This window comes from Bos grunniens, chromosome 13 (genome assembly GCF_055505025.1).
Source record: "Bos grunniens cultivar Pamir isolate PY7600 chromosome 13, Bosgru_T2T1.0, whole genome shotgun sequence".
Lineage (NCBI taxonomy): Eukaryota > Metazoa > Chordata > Mammalia > Artiodactyla > Bovidae > Bos > Bos grunniens.
The window spans coordinates 73,692,292-73,713,734 of NC_141177.1; the positions used below are offsets into that span (position 1 = coordinate 73,692,292).

Consider the following 21,443-nt stretch of genomic DNA (forward strand, 5'->3'; position numbering starts at 1 on the left):
AAAAAGAAAGTCAATGCCTTCCATATTCAAATTAGTCTACCTCAAATAACAAATACCAATACAACATATACCTCTGATGCCTGAGAGTTACTTAGAGGGGTGGGGTTTCCCCTAGTTCTAGCACTGCCACCCTTCTCCCCCACCCCCAGTATTCTCTGGAGCAACAATGATCTTTTCTCTTTTCAGTGGAAATACACTGGAGCCATCTAGAAGGAATTCTCTCAAGTGTCCTCATCAACTCCAAACTCACCTCCCTAAGGACTTACTTTCCTCCCTTCCTCCTGTCACTAGAATCTCTCCTTTCCAAAGGGTAATCTCTGGATCTGCGGTCTGAATTCCTCCCCCTTTACATTCCTTCTATGGATCATTTCCACCACTTCTTTTTTCCTCTTTGCTTAGCAATGGTATCTTACACCTGTAATTGCTACTGCAACTCCTTGCTTCCCTCTGGCAATAAACCCACTCAGAAAGAAAAACAAAATAATGCTTTTTCTTGACCCTGTTATGTCTCACACTATCCAATGCTCTTCTTCCAGATTTCTCTAAAGACAAGGCTACACCCTTGCTACTCAGAGAGCCTGTTAGAAACACAGAATCTCAGACCTTCTGCTCAGCCAGTGCACTTCCCATAAGATCCCCAGGCAATTAATTCAAATGTGAGAAACTCTGGTCTACACTGAGTCTGCTTCTACATGACTTCAACTTGATTTATTCTTCTAAAATCTTAGCCTCAACTTACTCTCCAGAGAAGGCAATAGCAACCCACTCCAGTACTCTTGCCTGGGAAACCCCATGGATGGAGAAGCCTGGTGGGCTGCCGTTGATGGGGTCGCCCAGAGTCGGACATGACTGACGCGACTTAGCAGCAGCAGCAACATACCTTCACTCTACCCTCACTTTGGAGACACTTCCCTCCAAACTGAAACTGCATTAGAAGCTGGAAACTTCCAGTGGACACTGTAGCAGGCTGTCGGTTCCTTGATCTCCCCATCGTGGCCCCTGCTCTCTCCTTCCTTCCAGTTCTTTTGTTTTGGCCTAGCTGACACCATCCTATGAAGAGGCATCATCTCATATGACATCAATTTGCACATTTACAGCTGAGCGCCTATGCCCATGTTCCTGCACAGAGGCTAACACACAGCTCTGCGTGCCCAGGGACCTCAATCCTGAATGCCTTCTCACAGCCAGAAAAACAATAAGACAAGGAAAACTCTGCTGTTCCTCTCGGACAAGCTCACTTCAAATTCATCGCCCATGTCAAATACTCTCCCTTTTTCTAAAGACCTAACATTTCTTGCCACCTTCCCCCATAGACCCTTGCTTCCTTTTCCTTCATTTCCTCCCTGTACCCTATGGCTCTCTCATCCTTCATTCCCTCTTTCCTCTTAGTTCTCAACCTTCCTGAGGTTGTAGAGTATCTTGAAACAGAACTAATAATTTTTTTCTTTTGGCCATGGATCACGTGGAATCTTACTTTCCTGACCAGGGATTGAAACTGCACCCCCTGCATCGGAGAGTCTTAACCACACAGAGTCTTAACCATTGGACCAGACTGCCAAGGAAGTCCAGGAACTAATAATTTACCTCCTTAAATGGCAATCTCAATTTAATCTGTGGCTGACACCTGATAAGATACACTATCTCCCTCCTCGTCTTTTTTGTCACTACATGTCCAACAGGTGATTTTTCTCTGGCTGTTGGAATATGTCAGCAGTCCCGTTTTAATTCAACGTTCTGTCAAATGACTTTTCTATCAAATCCAGTTCTTACCTTCTACTTGTCTGTTTAATGTCTTTTTTTCCTCTTTGATCAGCAGCTCCAGATAAATGATCCACATACTTCTGTGGAAGGCTCTCAGAGATACTGTTAAAATTAATACTGAGTTGTATGAAGATTTCCTAAACCCTTTCTAAGAAAATACCCTACTTTTAAAAACTGCCCACGTTTAACCCAGGTAAGACAGGTTTTGTCAAGATCCCACAGCTGCTAAGTGTCAGAACCAGGATGCTGACTTCAGGCACGGTGCTGGTTCACCAGGCAGCAGCCGCCTGCAACGAAGAGAGCAGGCCCTTCCTATCGCCTCCCATTGGTGCCACCTTCAAACAGGGCACCCTTACTTTCTGTTACTTCAAGTATGGCTGCCATAAAGGTACTCTGCACATCCAAAATGCTTTGTATTATTAGCGTAAAAATGAAAGTCGCTCAGTCGTGTCCGACTCTTTGCCACCCCATGCCCTATACAGTCCATGAAACTCTCCAGGCCAGAATACTGGAGTGGGTAGCCTTTCCCTTCTCCAGGGGATCTTCTCGACACAGGAATCGAACGGAGGTCTCCTGCATTACAGGCAGATTCTTTACCAACTGAGCGATCAGGGAAGCCCTTGTTAAAACATCACTAAAGCAAACTACTGTTGTCATAAGCCCACAGATTTATCACTACCCCCCATGCTTTTGTCTCTTGAAATGTTCCTTGAAGATCAACTTGACAATCCAAACCCAGTAATACTTTCAAGTTTCAAGAAGTATCTTTTCAATGCCGAAGTGGTAAAAAAAAAAAAAAACAAAACACAATTCAGCCTGTTGCTCTCTGACGCTCTCTAGCAGTTTTACACGTGCACATGTACCGAAGAAACATACATTTGGTTGGGAGACTGGGACTGACACATACACACTCCACACTATTGTGTAGGAAATAGATAACTAATGAGGACCAACTGTATAGCACAGGGAACTCAACACTCTGTAAGAGCCCATACGGAAAAAATGCTTTTAAAAAGGGCGGATATACATATATACACATAATTGATTCACTCTGTTGCACACCTGACACTAACACAATATTGTAAATCAACTGTACTCCAATAAAAATCGAGGGGAGAACAGAAGGAAGAGACACAAACATTTGGTTACAGACTGACCTGGAATAATGCAGCAATTTTTAGATAAACGTCACTTCAGAACCCAAAGTGTAGGGTAAGAAAATCAGGATATTGTCATTATCTTCAAATTAAAAACAATTAGGAGCCCGGTGGCAGCGGGCCGCACGCACTCGCCAAACCCACCGCTGGTGCCTCACAGCTTTCTCCCGGCGCCTCGCCGGCCCCACGCGGAGGGGGCCCGAGTTCGACCGCCAGCTGCCGCCCCTCAGGCCATAGGGTGACCGCCCGCCCTCCAGGCTCTCAGGGCCCCGGGGCGCCGGCGCGCGTTTCCCACCAACAGGGCCCCGTTTCCGGCTCACACGCCCCCTGAGGAGCAGGCCCGGCTCGCCGCTCAAACGCACCCCTGCTCCCGCTCCCCAACGGCCCGGCTCCCCGCTCACACGCACCCCTCTCCCCGCTCCCCAACGGCCCCGCTCGCCGCTCACGCGCTGCCCTCACCCCAGTGCGGCGTGCGGCGCTCCCGCTCTCACAACCCCGGACGCCGGCCTGCTCTCCCCGGCCGCACGCCCCCAGCGCAGGCGCCCGCCGGGCTCGCCGCCCACACAACCCCGCCCCCAGGCACGGGCGGGTGCTGGCCGCTCACACGCCCTCTGTGCGCCGCCAACCCTCGAAGAGGCCCGGCCTAAGCTCTCCGCCCGGCGCCCGCGCCGTGTTCTCCGAGAAGCCCGTGGAGCCGGCCCGGGAGCTGCCCCGCGCGGCCGAGGAAAGGCTGCCTGAGGCGGGGCGCCGTGAGGGCGGGGGCGGGCGGGCGTCTCCCGGGGCCGCTGCTCTGGAGCTGCACAACCGCGTGCGAGATGGCGGGTGTGCCTGTGGTTCCACTCCGTGCCTGTGGGCAGGTCGGTTTCGGCGGCTTCCCGCGCGCCGGGGACGCCGCCACTTCCTCAGCGACCCCGGCCGCCCCGCGTCCTCGAAGCCTCTGTGCGCGCGGGCTGCGCGGTGGGCCTCTCGCCCCGTTGGCGCGCGGAGAGACCCGGAGACGGGCTGCTGGAGCTCAGGTGCGAGTTACACCAAGGAGGTGGGGACGGGGTAGCCCGGGCATTAGAGCCGCGCCCTGAGGGCGCCCACCGGGGAGCCGGCCATGCAAACACCCTCACCTCCCCACCAGGGAAGGGCAGGCAGCAAGGGGGCTCTGGGGCGGGAGGCTCGCTCTTCACTCCCAAGGCATTTCAGAGGAGCGATGGGATTACTCTGTGTTTAGATAGCTGTTAGAGCGCTAGGGGCTCATCTGGTAAAGAATCTGCCTGCAGTGGGGGAGACCTGGGTTCAGTCCCTGGGTTGGGAAGATCCCCTAGAGAAGGGAAAGGCTACCCACTCCAGTATTCTGGCATGGACTGTCGCAGAGTCAGACTTTGCAAAAAGTCAGACTGAGCGTCTTTAACTTCACTAATTAAGGGGCTTCCCCACTAAATAAGGGGCTTCCCTCATAGTTCAGTCGGGGTTCGATTCTTGGGTTGGGAAGATCCTCTGGAGAAGGAAATGGCAACCCACTCCAGTATTCCTGCCTGGAGAATCCCGTGGACAGAGGAGCCTGACAGTCCACAGTCCATGGGATTGCAAGAGTTGACACGATTTAGGGACTAAACCACCAGGCAGCACTTTGGGGAATGGATCGGATAGAAGAAAGACTGGTTCTGAGTGGGTTATAATAGACAGCAGGAGAGATGGATGTGGTCAACAGCCCGGTCGGGGGTCACTGAACACCGTGTCCTGAGACGACAGGATTTGTAGGTACAAGGACAGGGGTGGAGGTGAGAGGAGTAACGGGGGAGGGGAGGGACCGCGTCTCTGGAGGCTTCTCTCAGGCAGCAGGGTAAACATCTGGCGGTCAGCAGGAAGAGCCTTTGGGTAAGGTGAGGTTTGTTTTGAACATTCCAAAGCACTTAGTCTGACACTTGGGCCATTTAACAGATGGGGAAGCTGAGCCACTAGGAATTAGGGATCAAGTTAAAGGACATGTCTGAACTTGCAGCTGTTGGAAGCTGATCCGCAACTTGAACAGTTTTCTTCAGTTCCAGTCTGTTATTCTTGCAACTTCAAGCAGTTACCTTATCTAAAAAGTTAGGAGACCACAGTGGGAGGTTCACTGGAGAAGTAGTACTCAGAGGGGCCTTTGTTGTTCAGTCCCTAAGTCATGCCCCAGTCTTTATGACCGCATGTACTGAGGCACGACGCCAGGCTTCCCTGTCCTTCCCTGTCTCCCTGAGTTTATTCAAATTCATGTCCATTGGGTCAGTGATGTCATCCAACCATCTCCCCCTGTGTAGCCCCCTTCTCCTTCGTCATATCCTCAATCTTTCCCAGCGTCATGTTCTTTTCCAGTGAGTTAGGACTTTACATCAGGTGGCCAAAGTATTGGAGCTTCAGCTTCAACATGGGTCCTTCCAAGGAATATTCAGGGTTGATTTCCTTTAGGATTGACTGGATTGATTTCCTTGCTGTCCAAGGGACTCTCAAGAGTCTTCTCTAACACTACAGTTCAAAAGCATCAATTCTTTGGTACTCAGCCTTCCTTATGGTCGAACTCTCATATCTGTACATGAGTACTGGAAAAACCATAGCTTTGACTATAGGGACTTTTGTCTGCAAAGTGGTATCTCTGCTTTTTAAAACGCTCTCTAGGCTTGTCATAGCTTTTCTTCCAAGGAGCCAGGGTCTTTAAACTTCATGGCTGTAGTCACCATCCGCAATGGTTTAGGAGCCCAAGAAAATAAATTCTGCCACTGTTTTCATTTTTTCCCCATCTATTTGCCATGAAGCGATGGGACCGGATACCATTATCTTAGCTTTTGAATGCTGAGTTTTAAGCCAGATGTTTGAGGAGGGTGGAGGCTTTCCAGTAAGTCCCCACTAGGGTGGGAAGACTAGGCCACGTGGGAAGAAAGGAGCCCAAAGGCGCAGACAGCGCCCACAGGTGCTGGCTTTTCAGAGTGTGAGGCCAGCTGTCTATTTCGCTCAGACTTGAAGTGTTGGTTTCCCACTTTGGGAAGCAGCAGGGTGGAGGGGGGGAATCAGGGGTGAACTTAGAAGTGTAAAATCACTGGCTTTTCTGGGTCTTAGAGGGCGTCGGTGCACCTTTTCTTGCAGTCCTGGCTGCCTTTGGGGGCTGGCCATTGGGACAGCTGAGCTGGGTTAGACTAAGAATTGGTCTTGATCTGATTGACCCCTCACACCCTGGACGCACACATGCTTTTGAGAATCATTCCTCCCTGGCAAATGGTAGCTGGTTTAGGGCAGGGACTCTGCCTTTTTCATTCCAGAATCCCTCATGGTTAGGTGCTGTGTTTGGCCAATTGGAATGATGCACTTTGTATCTGCAGAACTGATCATCGTTTGAGCCTTTAGGAAAATTATCTTGAGTTCCCAGGGGCTTACAGCTGGAGATGAGAGCACAAAATGATGCAATTCCCAGTTGTAAATTTTAAAAAATTTAAGTCTTAAAAAAAAAATAAAAATTTAAATCTGAAAACTCAGTTGTATCTTTACAAGTTTATTTCATACTTGTCTTTTGTGTACCTGCTGATCTCCTAATCGTGCAAGAGCTTCAGCTGTCCCTTAAAATAATATATGTAATAAAAGGAATATTTCAGTGAATTCTAGTAAATCAGACTTTTCCATGATATCTTTTTAAGGAGTTGATGAAAAAGTAGGTACAAGTCATGCTTTCATTTTTCATTAGAAATCATTTCTTACATCCAAGCAGCATTGAATAGTGTAATTTTGTAGTTATACCCGTAGTGCTAAAGCATTTATTTTGGCTCTAACAGTAGATGAGTTGCTTATCATTGTTTTGTTTTGAGGTTTTTTTTTTTTTTTCCAGGTTGTCATTGTTACAGCATTATTGGGGGGTTTTTTGGTAAAAATTTTAATTGAAATATAGTTTACTTACAGTGTTTCAGGTGTAGGGGTTGCTTGTTGACAGACATTATGTAGCATTTATGAATTTTATAATTCTAATGTTTTTATCCTTCCAAGGGAAATTTTTTTAGAAATTTGCCAAAGTAGGTAGCAGAAAAGCTCCTTTGGCCTTTCTGTTTTCTGTCCTAGCAGTGTGTAGGTTTTTGTTTTGTTTTGTTTGGTTTGGTAGTAACATTTTAAGATCCTTTTCCAATAAATAATAAGTTATTTCCATGCTTTTGTCATGTGTTATTACTTCTGTAGACTATTGGTTTTTTGTCATTAGCTTTATTGAGGTATAATTTATGTACAACACAATACACATTTTAATAGGGTTTTGACAAATGTATACAATCCTTGTAAGCAGCAACCCAACCAAAATTTTTGCTATCCCAAGGATTCCCTGTTCTCTTCTGTGGCACCTCCCATCTGCAGCCTTAGGCAGCCAAGGATTTTCTTTGCCCTACAGATTATGTTTGTCTTTTGTATTGTATTTCTGCAGTCAGCATGCCAGCAATTGGAAACTTTTCTGTACAGGGCCAGTGAGAAGCATACAGTGTGTACTCCTTTCTGTGTGACTTCTCAGTACAGTGCCTTTAAGATTATCCGTCATGACTACGTTGATTGTGTATTTTGTTAGTAATTCATTCCTTTTTATTTTTTTTTTAAGAGTGGTAAACGATACAAAACTTAAACGTTGCCGTTTCTAACCATTCTTCTGTGTCCACTTTAGTGACATTAATTATATTCCCATTGTTGTGCAACCAGCACCCCTGTTTCCAAAGCTTTTTCATACCCCCAGATAAACTCTCTAGCTTCTAAGCAGTAACTACCCTCTCAGCCTGGTAGCCTCTAATCTACTTTGTTTCTGTGAGTTTGCCTATTCTAGACATTTCAGACAAGTGGCATCATACAATAATTGCCCTTTTGTGTCTGGCTTATTTCACTAAGCAGTGTTTTCAAAGTTCGTGTTGTGTATGTATCAGCACTTTTTTTTTTGACTGGGTAGTATTCCATTGAATAGACATACTTTGTATGAACATAGGTTTTCAGTTCTCTTGAATGTATACCTAGAAGAGGAATTGCTGGATAATATAGGAATTCGAAATTTGACTTTTTGTGGACCCACAAGGCTGTTTTCTGTAGGGCTGTACCATTTGACATTCCTCCCTGCATTGGACAAGGGTTCCAGTTTCTCCCCATCCTCTCCAACACTTGTCATTATAGCCATCTTAGTAGGTGTGGAAGGACTAGTGGTTTTTCATAAGGTACATAAGCATAGAGTATTGCTACATACTTGGTGGGGGAATTAATGAGTGTAATTTTATATGTTCCAGGAGGATGGACTGAGGCAAGTTCTGGAGGAGATGAAAGCTTTATACGAGCAAAACCTACCTGATGTGTAAGTTGGTAAGTTGATCTTTTAAAACAGGTTAAGAAATATGATATTGATGTCATATCATCTTAACATTAGTTTTTAGATATGATTTTTTTTTTTAATTCTTTGTGAGCCTGATCATACCCTAGCTATACAGAAGTAGAAGGATTTGTGTTAATGGTTGTTATGTCTCTAGGGACCAAATAGTGCCGGCACATGGTAGCTGTTTGGTAAATGCTTCTTGTCTGACTGGTGTGACTTGAAAGGAATTAGGGTGGATGCAAAAGAGACGACCTAGGAGCAAGTAACAGACCTGACAAGTGAAGTATGTTGTTTCCTCTGCTTGTTTTCATCAGGTGAGGTCTTAGTGGGTCTACAGAGAGAACAGGCAGTTTGCAAATTTAGCAGGAGTAGCAGCGACTTGCAAAAGCTTGAGTGAAGTTGCCTGGGAACTCGTGCTGCGGAACACTACAGCTTGGTAGGTTAGAGGGTTCTGGAGTTGCAGACTGTTTAGAGCCAAGCACGGTAGTTGGCACAGAGGAGAATTTGAGCTGAACAACAGACTTCAGAGGACCTGCGATTGGGTGAAGAAGACTACTGACTGCTGGAGGAAAATTGAGTTATTGAGAGCTCATCCTGGAGAAAAGTATGTCTGCAACTTGAGATTTTGTCCCTGGCCTTGTTAGGTAGTGTTTTCATCAGTTAGTTGGGCATAGAAATCAGTAGCGTGTTGTTAGGGTGTGTGGAGTACACAGAACAGTAGGAACACTTGGCAGTGATTGTGTTTAAGGATAGATACTGGTGAACGAGGAACTTATCTGCAAGAGGTCTGCAGTAAATGTAAGGGAAATGGAAAGTCCTACACTCAGGTTCCCAAGTCCTTCATTTGTTCATGCGACAGATATGCACTCAGCAGTTATGAGCTGATACAGGGCTCCAGTGTTTCAGTTGTAAACAGCAGAATCAAGAAGTTTGCCCCCGTGGCCCTCAACAGTGTCATGCAGAAGGCAGAGGTTAAATGCAGGTAAAGCGGATCCGAGTACCTGCCGTGAAGGAAAACACCACACTGGGAAAGAGAGAGTCATGCACTGAAAACACTGGTAGATTGAGAAATCCTGGAAATTCTCTCCGAGGAAGAGATTCTTCATCTGGAGCCTGAAGAAGTGGATTTTAGCAATGAAGTTACTGTGGGCAGAGAGCATTCTTTGGAGGAAATAGCATGTGCAAAGGCCCTGAGTCTTGAAAGAGGATGGGATGCTCAGGGACCTGGTCATTCCCAAAGGCCAGTGTGGCTGGAACTTAGCAGGCCAAGGGCGACACCAGGGGAGATTTCTAAGCATGTGGGGCCAGTGGTGGCATGTTTGTGTTCTGAGGACCTCCCTGGCCCCATGTGGATAGTGGATGGTGGTACTGAGAGGAAGCATGGTGGTCATGGAGGTGGCAGGAGGGGTGAGCCAGACTAGGGGAAAGGAGAGCAGTTTACACACCTGTTTAGGAGGTGACTGAACAGGCCTTGGTCCGGTAAGGGAATGATTTTCCTGTATTCATACCATGGGGAAATTCAGGATCCAGAATTCTGTGCCCTATCCTCCTAGTTTGGTTCTGGGCAGGACAGTCACTATTACCAGTTTCTGGTTAAAATTCTTTGTCGGAAGAAATCTATTCTTATTTAATTGCTCATGTGGAAATGTGACTTTTTAAGGAAGTTCTTGTGTTCTTAATTAAGAACTTTGATGTTAAGTTGGGTGTATTTTATTTGTGCTGTTTCATTATAATCAAGAGCACATTGTAAGCAGTGTGGAGAATAAATCTAACGTTTGTAGAGTGGCAGAAGTGTCTAGAACAGATCTAGAAGACATGGTACATCTATGTACATGGTCCATGTACATCTCTACGTGGTACAGATCTAGAAGACAGGGAACATATATTTATCTCTATTTTCAGGGCCTAGAGCAGGCACATACATTTTGTATTTATCTCTTTCCTTTTAAAACTGCAAAGTAGATACTTAGTAATTTTGTACACCTCCTTTTGTTTTGTCCCCCCCCCCTTTTTTTTTCAATTGTGGTAAAGGTAGACACCAGGTAGCTCAGTGGTAAGGAATCTGACTGCCAGTGCAGGAGGTGCATTCCCTGGGTTGGGAGGATCCCCTGGAGAAGGAACTGGCAACCCACCCAAGTTCTCTTGCCTGGAAAATTCCATGGACAGAGGAGCCTGGCAGGCTACCGTCCATGGGGTCAGAAAGAGTCAGACATGACTTAGTGACTGAGCACACATACCACTGAGTGTATTCAGAACATCTGTAGTGTCATATCACCACCACCACCTTCTCCAGAACTCTTCATTGTACAAAACTGAAACACCACACCCAGGAAACAATTGTAGATCTGATTGGAAAGGGTGATGCTTGTCTGATATCTAAGGAGACATATATTTTATAGGGGAAAACCACAATGTTCTCCCTCTCTGTGTCAAGGACCCTAAAGTACAAACATGCACATGGTTGAAGATCAAGAACCATTTCTTGGACGAGTGGAGGAGCATTTGACTTTAGAGTCCTTTGCTCCCTTTATGGGAATGAGGATTTGAAAGTACTGATACCGTAGAAAGAGGACTCCGATGGTATGGGGAGGGAGGTGGGAGGAGGGTTCAGGATTGGGAACACGTGTACACCCGTGGCGGATTCATTTTGATATATGGAAAAACCAATACAATATTGTAAAGTTAAAAAATAAAATAAAATTAAAAAAAAAAAAAGAAAGAGGACTCCATAGGATGAGAACATGATGTGAGGCCCATGATCAGAGATCAGCTCAGTCGCTCAGTTGTGTTCGACTCTTTGCGACCCCATGAATCGAAGCACGCCAGGCCTCCCTGTCCATCACCAACTCCCGGAGTTCACTGAGACTCACGTCCATCGAGTCAGTGATGCCATCCAGCCATCTCATCCTCTGTCGTCCCCTTCTCCTGCCCTCAATCCCTCCCAGCATCAGAGTCTTTTCCAATGAGTCAACTCTTCGCATGAGGTGGCCAAAGTACTGGAGTTTCAGCTTTAGCATCATTCCTTCCAAAGAAATCCCAGGGCTGATCTCCTTCAGAATGCACTGGTTGGATCTCCTTGTAGTCCAAGGGTCTCTCAAGAGTCTTCTCCAACACCAGAGTTCAAAAGCATCAATTCTTCAGTGCTCAGCCTTCTTCACAGTCCAACTCTCACATCCATACATGACCACAGGAAAAACCATAGCCTTGACTAGACGGACCTTTATTGGCAAAGTAATGTCTCTGCTTTTGAATATGCTATCTAGGTTGGTCATAACTTTCCTTCCAAGGAGTAAGCGTCTTTTAATTTCATGGCTGCAGTCACCATCTGTAGTGATTTTGGAGCCCAGAAAAATAAAGTCTGACACTGTTTCCACTGTTGCCCCATCTATTTCCCATGAAGTGGTGGCACCGGATGCCATGATCTTCGTTTTCTGAATGTTGAGCTTTAAGCCAACTTTTTCACTCTCTTCTTTCACTTTCATCAAGAGGCTTTTGAGTTCCTCTTCACTTTCTGCTATAAAGGTGGTGTCATCTGCATATCTGAGGTTATTGATATTTCTCCCGGCAATCTTGATTCCAGCTTGTGTTTCTTCCAGTCCAACGTTTCTCATGATGTACTCTGCATATAAGTTCAATAAACAGGGTAACAATATACAGCCCTGACGAACTCCTTTTCCTATTTGGAACCAGTCTGTTGTTCCATGTCCAGTTCTAACTGTTGCTTCCTGACCTGCATACAGATTTCTCAAGAGGCAGATCAGGTGGTCTGGTATTCCCATCTCTTTCAGAATTTTCCACAGTTGATTGTGATCCACACAGTCAAAGGCTTTGGCATAGTCAATAAAGCAGAAATAGATGTTTTTCTGGAACTCTCTTGCTTTTTCCATGATCCAGCGGATGTTGGCAATTTGACCTCTGGTTCCTCTGCCTTTTCTAAAACCAGCTTGAACATCAGCTTGAACATAACCCCGAAGAAGTTGAAGTTGAACGGTTCTATGAAGACCTACAAGACCTTTTAGAACTAACACCCAAAAAAGATGTCCTTTTCATTACAGGGGACTGGAATGCAAAAGTAGGAAGTCAAGAAATACCTGGAGTAACAGGCAAATTTGGCCTTGGAATACGGAATGAAGCAGGGCAAAGACTAACAGAGTTTTGCCAAGAAAATGCACTGGTCATAACAAACACCCTCTTCCAACAACACAAGAGAAGACTCTACACATGGACATCACCAGATGGTCAATACCGAAATCAGATTGATTATATTCTTTGCAGCCAAAGATGGAGAAGCTCTATACAGTCAGCAAAAACAAGACCAGGAGCTGACTATGACTCAGACCATGAACTCCTTATTGCCAAATTCAGACTGAAATTGAAGAAAGTAGGGAAAACCACTGGACCATTCAGGTATGACCTAAATCAAATCCCTTATGATTATACAGTGGAAGTGACAAATAGATTTAAGGGCCTAGATCTGATAGATAGAGTGCCTGATGAACTGTGGAATGAGGTTCGTGACGTTGTACAGGAGACAGGAATCAAGACCATTCCCATGGAAAAGAAATGCAAAAAAGCAAAATGGCCGTCTGGGGAGGCCTTACAAATAGCTGTGAAAAGAAGAGAAGTGAAAAGCAAAGGAGAAAAGGAAAGATATAAACATCTGAATGCAGAGTTCCAAAGAATAGCAAGAAGAGATAAGAAAGCCTTCTTCAGCAATCAATGCAAAGAAAGAGGAAAACAACAGAATGGAAAAGACTAGGGATCTCTTCAAGAAAATTAGAGATAGCAAAGGAACATTTCATGCAAAGATGGGCTCGATAAAGGACAGAAACGGTATGGACCTAACAGAAGCAGAATATATTAAGAAGAGATGGCAAGAATACACAGAAGAACTGTACAAAAAAGATCTTCATGACCCAGATAATCACGATGGTGTGATCACTGACGTAGAGCCAGACATCCTGGAATGTGAAGTCAAGTGGGCCTTAGAAAGCATCACTACGAACGAAGCTAGTGGAGGTGATGTAATTCCAGTTGAGCTATTCCAAATCCTGAACGATGATGCTGTGCAAGTGCTGTACTCAATATGCCAACAAATTTGGAAAACTCAGCAGTGGCCACAGGACTGGAAAAGGTCAGTTTTCATTCCAATCCCAAAGAAAGGCAATGCCAAAGAATGCTCAAACTACTGCACAATTGCACTCATCTCACATGCTAGTAAAGTAATGCACTGTGATATTCGATCTCTTATCTCATCATGAAAAAGGGATTCCAAAAAGTGAGGCAAAAGTTTGTCTTTTGGAGACAATGGAAATTAATCAGTGTGCAAAACCCAATGTGCCACATGGCTAAACACAAGAATGGGAATGTGATCCTAGGCAAATTAGTTAGGTATTTAAATTCTTTTTTTTTTTAATTTAAGTTTGTCCACACAGCTTGCAGGATCTTAGTTCCCTGACCAGGGATTGAACCTGTGCCCTCAGCAGTGAAAGTGCAGTGTCTTAAACATTGGACCACCAGGGAATTCCCTGACTCTTTTCTACTTTATCCTATTAGCAAAAGCTCTGATGTGGAGGCAGAGCTAAGTACTATTTAGGTAGGTTAACTACTAACCCAAATGGCTAACAACAAGTATGGAGTCAGTTGTTAGCTGGCTTTGAAAATTTGACTTGTACTCAATAGGCATTCTTTTCCTTAAATGTCTTATCAGGAATAACACAAAGTCGAGTGGACGAGGTGATTTGATAACAGCCATCAAGTTTCGACACTGGTTTTTGCTAAGAAATCAGCGCTGCACTGGAGCCTACCTGTGAGCTTCTCTGTGTTTGTGGGGGTGGCAGGGAGCAGTGGAGGGTTCCCATCCCAGTGGGTGTCAGAAATTCTTGGAGATGTCTCTCTTTTATGAGCCTTCTGAATTTTCTCTTTGTTTCCATTTAAACATTTTTTATCATGGAAAATTGCAGTATTCTTAAAACTAGGGAATAATATTACAACCCCCACCCCCATGGAGCCATCATATAGGTCAAACAGTTCTTAACATTTTGCCATAATTGCTTCATCTTGTGTTATGTGTCTAGGCTAAACATTAGGCATTTTACCACTGAATAGTTTTGTATGCATCTTTAAGAAATAAGGACCTTTGGGGCCTTTTCTCACTGTAGAATTGACCTATGACCACTGTACAATTCTCATGCCTAGAGCAGTGACCATCCCTTCACAGCATCCATCCAGTCTATTCCTCTTTTCCCTATTGTCCCAAAGGTGTCCTCTTACAGTGGTTTGTTTGCCTCCGGAACCAAATCAAAGTCCACGTGTTACCTTCTGGTGGTTCAGTCTAAAGCCTCTCCTGATCAAGACAACTTCTGCTCCAATGCTGTGTTAATGTTCTAGGTATGACCGGCTGCTTCGGATTAGAGCCCTCAGGTGGGATTATGGCAGTGTCTTGCCAAGTGCTTTACGATTGCACATGTCTGCTGAAGAAGTAAGTTAGCACTCTGTTCAAATTTGTAAATTCAGACACTGGCTGAGCTTCTGGCTCAGCTTCTGTAATAGTATTTATAGTATTTGTCTTCTTGTTTTAACATTGGCTTTTCAGTAGTTTTTGGTCTGTTTGAGAATGGTAGGAGTAATTCTAAATGCTGTATGGAAAACTACTATTAACAAAATAAAGGGTCCCGTTATGTTAGTTGCTAGAGATCCATCAGTAGGGTTCAAAACTGGCATTAGTATTTGGAGATTTTACATAAAATATGTGTGTGTACATACTTTGCTTGGGGCTTCCCAGGTGGCACTTGTGGTAAAGAACTTGCCTGCCAATGCAGGAGACATAAGTGATGAGAGTTCGATCCCTGGGTTGGGAAGATCCCCTGGAGGAGGGCTTGCAACCCGCTCCAGTATTCTTGCCTGGAGAATCCCATGGACGAGGACCCTGGTAGGCTACAGTCCATAGGTTCGCAGAGTCGGACACTACTGAAGAGACTCAGCAGGCACACATGTACTTTGCTTATCTTTGTGAATATTTGTGATGAATTCTTGATTTGTCCAGTCACTGAGGCACAGGATTTAAGGACACAGGATTTAAGGCAAGCAAACTCGTGTAGAAATGTTGGCTCTGCTTCTGTGAGATCCTAGGCAGGTGACTCCATCTCTCCCTGTGTCTAAATTGCCTCATTTGCAAAGTGAAGGTCATAGCAACTGCTGCAGTGACTTCAGACACTAACGACCTAGTTAGACCAAACTTCATAGGTTAAGACTGCCCTGACTTCAGATACCAGCTATGGTTTGGGGGTTCCCAGGGCCGCTCTCCCTTCTGACCAACTGGCTGCAAATTCAGAGGTTCCCACTCTCCCCTCAGGTTTGAAGCTTTTAGCCTCTTGATATAATTGCAGAGAGGAGAGGGGAGCTAGAAGTAGGGGTCCGTCACCTGTGATTCAGTCCGTCATAGTTTGATCCATCGATGGAGCCTGTTTCGTGACACTCGAGGGTTGTGTGAGCTTCCCTGGTTGACATGACATCATGTGCATTGTTGCACAGCAGTGTGCCGGGAGGGTGGTGTGTCCTGATTCCTCAGGGAGAGGAATCAAAGCTTCACATCTGGGACCCTCCCAGACCTCACCCTGGGTGTCTCTTCCTTTGGCTGGTTCTAATTTGTAGTCCTTTCACTACAGTACAACAGTGGACATCAGGACAGTGCTTTCCTGGGTCCTGTGAGTCGTTCTGGCAAAGTATTAAACCTGAGGGAGGGGTGTATGTGTGTATATATGCACGCACACACTTTACTAGAGAAGATCATGAAGATGTTTTTCTGTACAGTCTTTTCGGAGGTATCTTGTATTATTTTTCACAAGATATCTACGGTAGTGGAGTAGATTTTTGTGAATAATGTACGAGCCAAGTTGCATGTCTGTGTTTGGTGGTGGTGGGGGGCTTTCTTTTGTCTTAGTCTGTTTGTCCTTGTACCGATTTCATACTGCTTAAATGATTGTAATTTTGTAATACTTCTTAAGTAAGTTTTCCCATTTTGTTCTTCTTTCTCAAGTGTCTTGACTATTTTTGGCTTTTTGAATTCCATGTAAATTTTAGCCTTATTTGTCAAGTTCGATATTTGTAAACAATTGGAGTTTTGATTGAGAATGACTTGGATCTATAGATCAGTTAACATTATTATAATACTGAATCGTCCAGTCCTTGAAAGTGATATATCATTCTGCATTATTAGGTACCAATATGCAGAATGACCAGTACCTACTGTTCTAGGTACCAGTGCTTGGTTCATAATAGGCAATCAATAATATTTGTAGTTGGAATGAATGGTCATAGTAAAGATGCATGTGAGCATGTGTGTTGTTTTTGAAAGGCTTAGTATACAGTTTCTGCAAGTTTATTTTCTTACAGCTTTGTCAAATGGCCATCTTTATGTTTCCAGATGGACTGGTTCAATGGTTACAAAAAGTCCCTTGCTACCTACATGAGGTCATTGGCAGGAGACCAAGGTTTGGACATCACACAGGATATGAAACCTCCAAAAAGCCTATGTATAAAAGTAAGTAGACCTTTAAAAAAAAAAAAAAAAAGGTGTTTCTTTAATGCATAGAGTGTGCTTAAGTGAAGTGAAGTCGCTCAGTTGTGTCCGACTCTTAGCGACCCCCTGGACTGCAGCCCACCAAGCTCCTCCGTCCATGGGATTTTCCAGGCAAGAGTATTGGAGTGGGGTGCCATCGCCTTTTGTCCAAAGGAGGGGGTATATGAATATATACTAGTGTATATAGACATATAACTTGGAGATACCATGGGTTTGGTTTCTGACTCAAAATAAAGCAAATATTCACTAAAACGTGTCACACAAATCTTTTGGTTTCCCAGTGCATGTAAAAGTTATGCGTACACTCGTCTATTGAATATGTCTTAGCATTATATACATATTTTAGTGCTTAAAAAATCCTGCTCTCTGACAATGCAGGGTTGACACAAATCATCAGTTTGTAAAAAAACAAATCAGTATTAGAGAAGCACAATAAAGCAAAGTACAAACGAGACAAGAAACATAAACCCAAGCCAAAACTTTTGCTTGTAGACGGTGGTGGGAATAGGATTGAACAATTAAAAATTTCTGGCTGTACCTGTTTTTAAAGTTTTAACTTTAGAACCATGTAAGTGTTTTACACATTGTTAAAAGAAAATGAAATCAAAGTGAAAAACCAACCCCAAACTCTCTTTGGCATCTCCTTCAGTTTCCTTGCTGTCTGTGCTGACCTACACATATATTCAGAGATTTGGCATTTTTCTTCCTCCCCATCAGAACTGTAGGTACATGTACAGTGCCCAGCTACTTGATGGTTACTCCATAATAAAAAATAATTTAGATATGATAAAACATCAGTTTTTCTTTTCAGGTGCGGTGTCTAAAAGACTGGAGAATTTGAAGTTGAGGATGGTGCTTCAGTGCTATTAAAAAAACATAGCCAGGTATTTACCGTCTTAGGATACTTTAAATTTTGTAAGGGTGTCGAATGATGGAAATGTTGAAATCAGTAGCAAACTAAATACCACCTTCGATGATCATTTGTGTCATAGGTATTAAGTTTATCATAAAATATCCTTTTATCCTTTTTCTAAAAACTTGAAGCAAACATTGCATAAAGTCAGAAAGGGATAATACAGTTGACCCTTGAACATCATGTAGGGATAATGGGTGTAGTCAGACTGCCCACTGCCCACAGGCTCTAGACACACGGGCTTCTTTTGTGGCAGCAGGCTTGGTAGTTGTGGCGTGTGGGCTCTGTGGCATGTGGATTCTAGGGTTTGTGGGCAGAAGCCTTCCCCTTGATGTGACTTTGTCTCTCAGTATCAGTCTGTACAACTGGAGTAACTTAAAAGCATCATCTACTGTAGTGGACATCAAGGGGCTTCTAACATGTCTGAGCACATCTGAAATAAGTTTTCTATAAAATCTGTTATAGATCACCCACATAATGTCAAATACTAATAGGGAGACATTTTCCTACCATACAGTCCTTTATTCTTGACTCTATGGGGCATGTTTCTCATCGCCCAGAAATGAAAACAAATGTCTTTAGTAGACATTGGAATAACTGTTCAGTGAACAACTCCATCGTTTTGTTTTTTTTTCTCTTTTTCTTTTTTTTTTCTCTTGCATTTCATAGTTGTAAGACTTAAAAATTCAGTTAAGTTAGACATCAGTCCTCGGCCCATGGGTCTTCAGGACTGGTTGGCAGGAATTTCTTTGGTCCCACGCGAGGCCTTTGAGTTTGTAGAGAACTGTCAGGCGCACGGTGCTGCTGAAATGGCATCCGCTTCCTTGAGTATTTGCTGTACTCGCTCCTTCGGTTCCTTTCTACAGTTCTCTATGCTGCACTTTCTAATGCACTGTTTTTCGTTTTTACTCAAGTATCTATGTCTGTCTGGTCTTTGAGATTTCTTTGGTCACCTGTGAGCTTAAAAAGTCTTCTTGCCTCACTCCCTGCACCTCCCCATACCGGAATTTAATAAATGTTCCCTTTTGTGTTAAGCCTTGCTGTTTGGGAGGGAATGAGACCTGGAGATGCCATTCCACCTCAGAATGAGAGCAGTGTGCTCTCAGGAGATACGGAGGATGAGCCTTAGCCGGGCACCACCTTCCTCATACATGGCGTGTGGCCAGCATCCTTGGGTTACAAAGACTTTTCATCCTTGAAAAATATGGGAGAAGAGTTGCACTGTTAGAAGAGGAATGACCGTTCAGACATAGATCCTCGAAGAGGTTTAATGGAGAATACACTCCTGTTTGCCTTCTTAGTGAACTGTTGCCACACCCTTTGTGGTCAGTGGCCCAGATCACCTACCTGGCTTTCCTGTGTTTAAAACTTAAAATGCAAACACTGAGGAGAATACCTACTAGAATTCATAAGTCTTTAGTTTAAATTTAACTTAAGCAAGGAATGAATTTGTGTATAAAATTCAGATTTTAGCACAGCTCTAAGTACCATCAATTTTGGTTGATGAAAATAGCAAATATACTTAAGCTTAGCCTTTAACTACTTCACTGGTGCAGTTTGAAATATTCATCGTGCATTGCTGCTTTTTAATGACACAACATGTATTTTTAAATGCTTTTCATTCCTCTCTCTTCTTCCCCCTCTCCCCTCAGCACTTTTTGCTTCGGTGGAAGTGCAAGCAGCTGATTAGACAAGGCGTTCTGGAGCATGTGCTGTCATGACCCCTGGCCGGATGGCTGCTAAGACTCCCTCCTGGTGTGAGATTGCACCCAACCAAGGTCACTTCTCCACCTCCCTCTCTACCTCCCCAAGGCCCACTGCTTTTTGGTTCTAAAATGGAGACATTCTTTAAGCAGGAATGTTTGGCAGAGGAGTATGGTTTGTTTGTTTTCTTTTTTCTTTTCATTTGGATGTTAATTTCTCTTTTTTTCATTTCTGAATATAATTCCATTACCTTCCATGGTAAACATATTTGTGAATTTGTGTTGTCTGATTGTACTTTGAAGTATCGGTTCTCAAAAGAGAGTTTGCACTCTGGCCATACAGAGAATCCACACACACCCACTCTGCTGTCCACAGCTCTAGAGCAAAGTCCAAGATCAGGGTTCTAGCAGATGCTTTGCTTAAAGAGAATGCTTCCCGGCTCGTATACTGCCATCTTCTCATTCTGTCCTCACAGCGTGCAAGAGGTTTGATTTTTCTATTGTACAGGATTCTCCCCTTTGTGTAGTAAGCTGTATCTAGTTACAACGTTCCTACAATTCCCAAAATACTATCCTGTGTTTCAGTTTCATGAAAGTAAACATTTGTTAGATGTTCATCTCTTTTAAACATTGAGGAAGAGTTTCACCTAGGTGTATCAGATCAGATCAGTCGCTCAGTCGAGTCCGACTCTTTGCGACCCCATGAATTGCAGCACACCGGGCCTCCCTGTCCATCACCAACTCCCGGAGTTCACTGAGACTCACATCCATCGAGTCAGTGATGCCATCCAGCCATCTCATCCTCTGTTGTCCCCTTCTCCTCCTGCCCCCAATCCCTCCTAGCATCAGAGTCTTTTCCAATGAGTCAGCTCTTTGCATGAGGGGGGCAAAGTACTGGAGTTTCAGCTTCAGCATCATTCCCTCCAAAGAAATCCCGGGGCTGATCTCCTTCAGAATGGACTGGTTGGATCTCCTTGCAGTCCAAGGGACTCTCAAGAGTCTTCTCCAACACCACAGTTCAAAAGCATCAATTCTTCGGCGCTCAGCCTTCTTCACAGTCCAACTCTCACATCCATACATGACCACAGGAAAAACCATAGCCTTGACTAGACGGACCTTTGTTGGCAAAGTAATGTCTCTGCTTTTCAATATGCTATCTAGGTTGGTCATAACTTTCCTTCTAAGGAGTAAGGGTCTTTTAATTTCATGGCTGCAGTCACCATCTGTAGTGATTTTGGAGCCCAGAAAAATAAAGTCTGACACTGTTTCCACTGTTTCCCCATCTATATTCCATGAAGTGGTGGGACCGGATGCCATGATCTTTGTTTTCTGAATGTTGAGCTTTAAGCCAACTTTTTCACTTTCCACTTTCTCTTTCATCAAGAGGCTTTTGAGTTCCTCTTCACTTTCTGCCATAAGGGTGGTGTCATCTGCATATCTGAGGTTATTGATATTTCTCCTGGCAATCTTGATTCCAGCTTGTGTTTCTTCCAGTGCAACCTTTCTCATGATGTACTCTGCATATAACTTAAACAAGCAGGGTGACAGTATACAGCCTTGACGAACTCCTTTTCCTATTCGGAACCAGTCTGTTGTTCCATGTCCAGTTCTAACTGTTGCTTCCTGACCTGCATACAAATTTCTCAAGAGGCAGATCAGGTGGTCTGGTATTCCCATCTCTTTCAGAATTTTCCACAGTTTATTGTGATCCACACAGTCAAGGCTTTGGCATAGTCAATAAAGCAGAAACAGATGTTTTTCTGGAACTCTCTTGCTTTTTCCATGATCTAGCAGATGTTGGCAATTTGATCTCTGGTTCCTCTGCCTTTTCTAAAACCAGCTTGAACATCAGGAAGTTCACGGTTCACATATTGCTGAAGCCTGGCTTGGAGAATTTTGAGCATTACTTTACTAGCGTGTGAGATGAGTGCAATTGTGCAGTAGTTTGAGCATTCTTTGGCATTGTCTTTCTTTGGGATTGGAATGAAAACTG

General features: G+C 44.2%; 1 protein-coding gene and 1 pseudogene across 6 annotated transcripts in view; one reads left to right on the plus strand and one right to left on the minus strand.

The window, feature by feature from the left end:
• The window catches only part of LOC147361248 (ankyrin repeat domain-containing protein 26-like), a 41,941-nt gene extending 38,335 nt beyond the window's left edge, over positions 1-3,606 (minus strand). For all 5 annotated transcript variants that reach the window (XR_015139962.1, XR_015139965.1, XR_015139963.1 and 2 more), the window contains exon 1: positions 3,378-3,606. The gene's annotated coding sequence lies outside the window, so the exon portion shown is untranslated. The remainder of the gene's footprint in view (positions 1-3,377) is intronic.
• LOC147361249 (DNA replication complex GINS protein PSF1-like) lies at positions 3,589-19,714 on the plus strand (annotated as a pseudogene). The gene is made up of 7 exons (XR_015139961.1): positions 3,589-3,934; positions 8,171-8,235; positions 13,964-14,062; positions 14,644-14,734; positions 16,679-16,795; positions 17,646-17,718; positions 19,400-19,714. The product of XR_015139961.1 is annotated as a DNA replication complex GINS protein PSF1-like (transcript).
• The last annotated feature ends 1,729 nt before the right edge of the window (positions 19,715-21,443 follow it).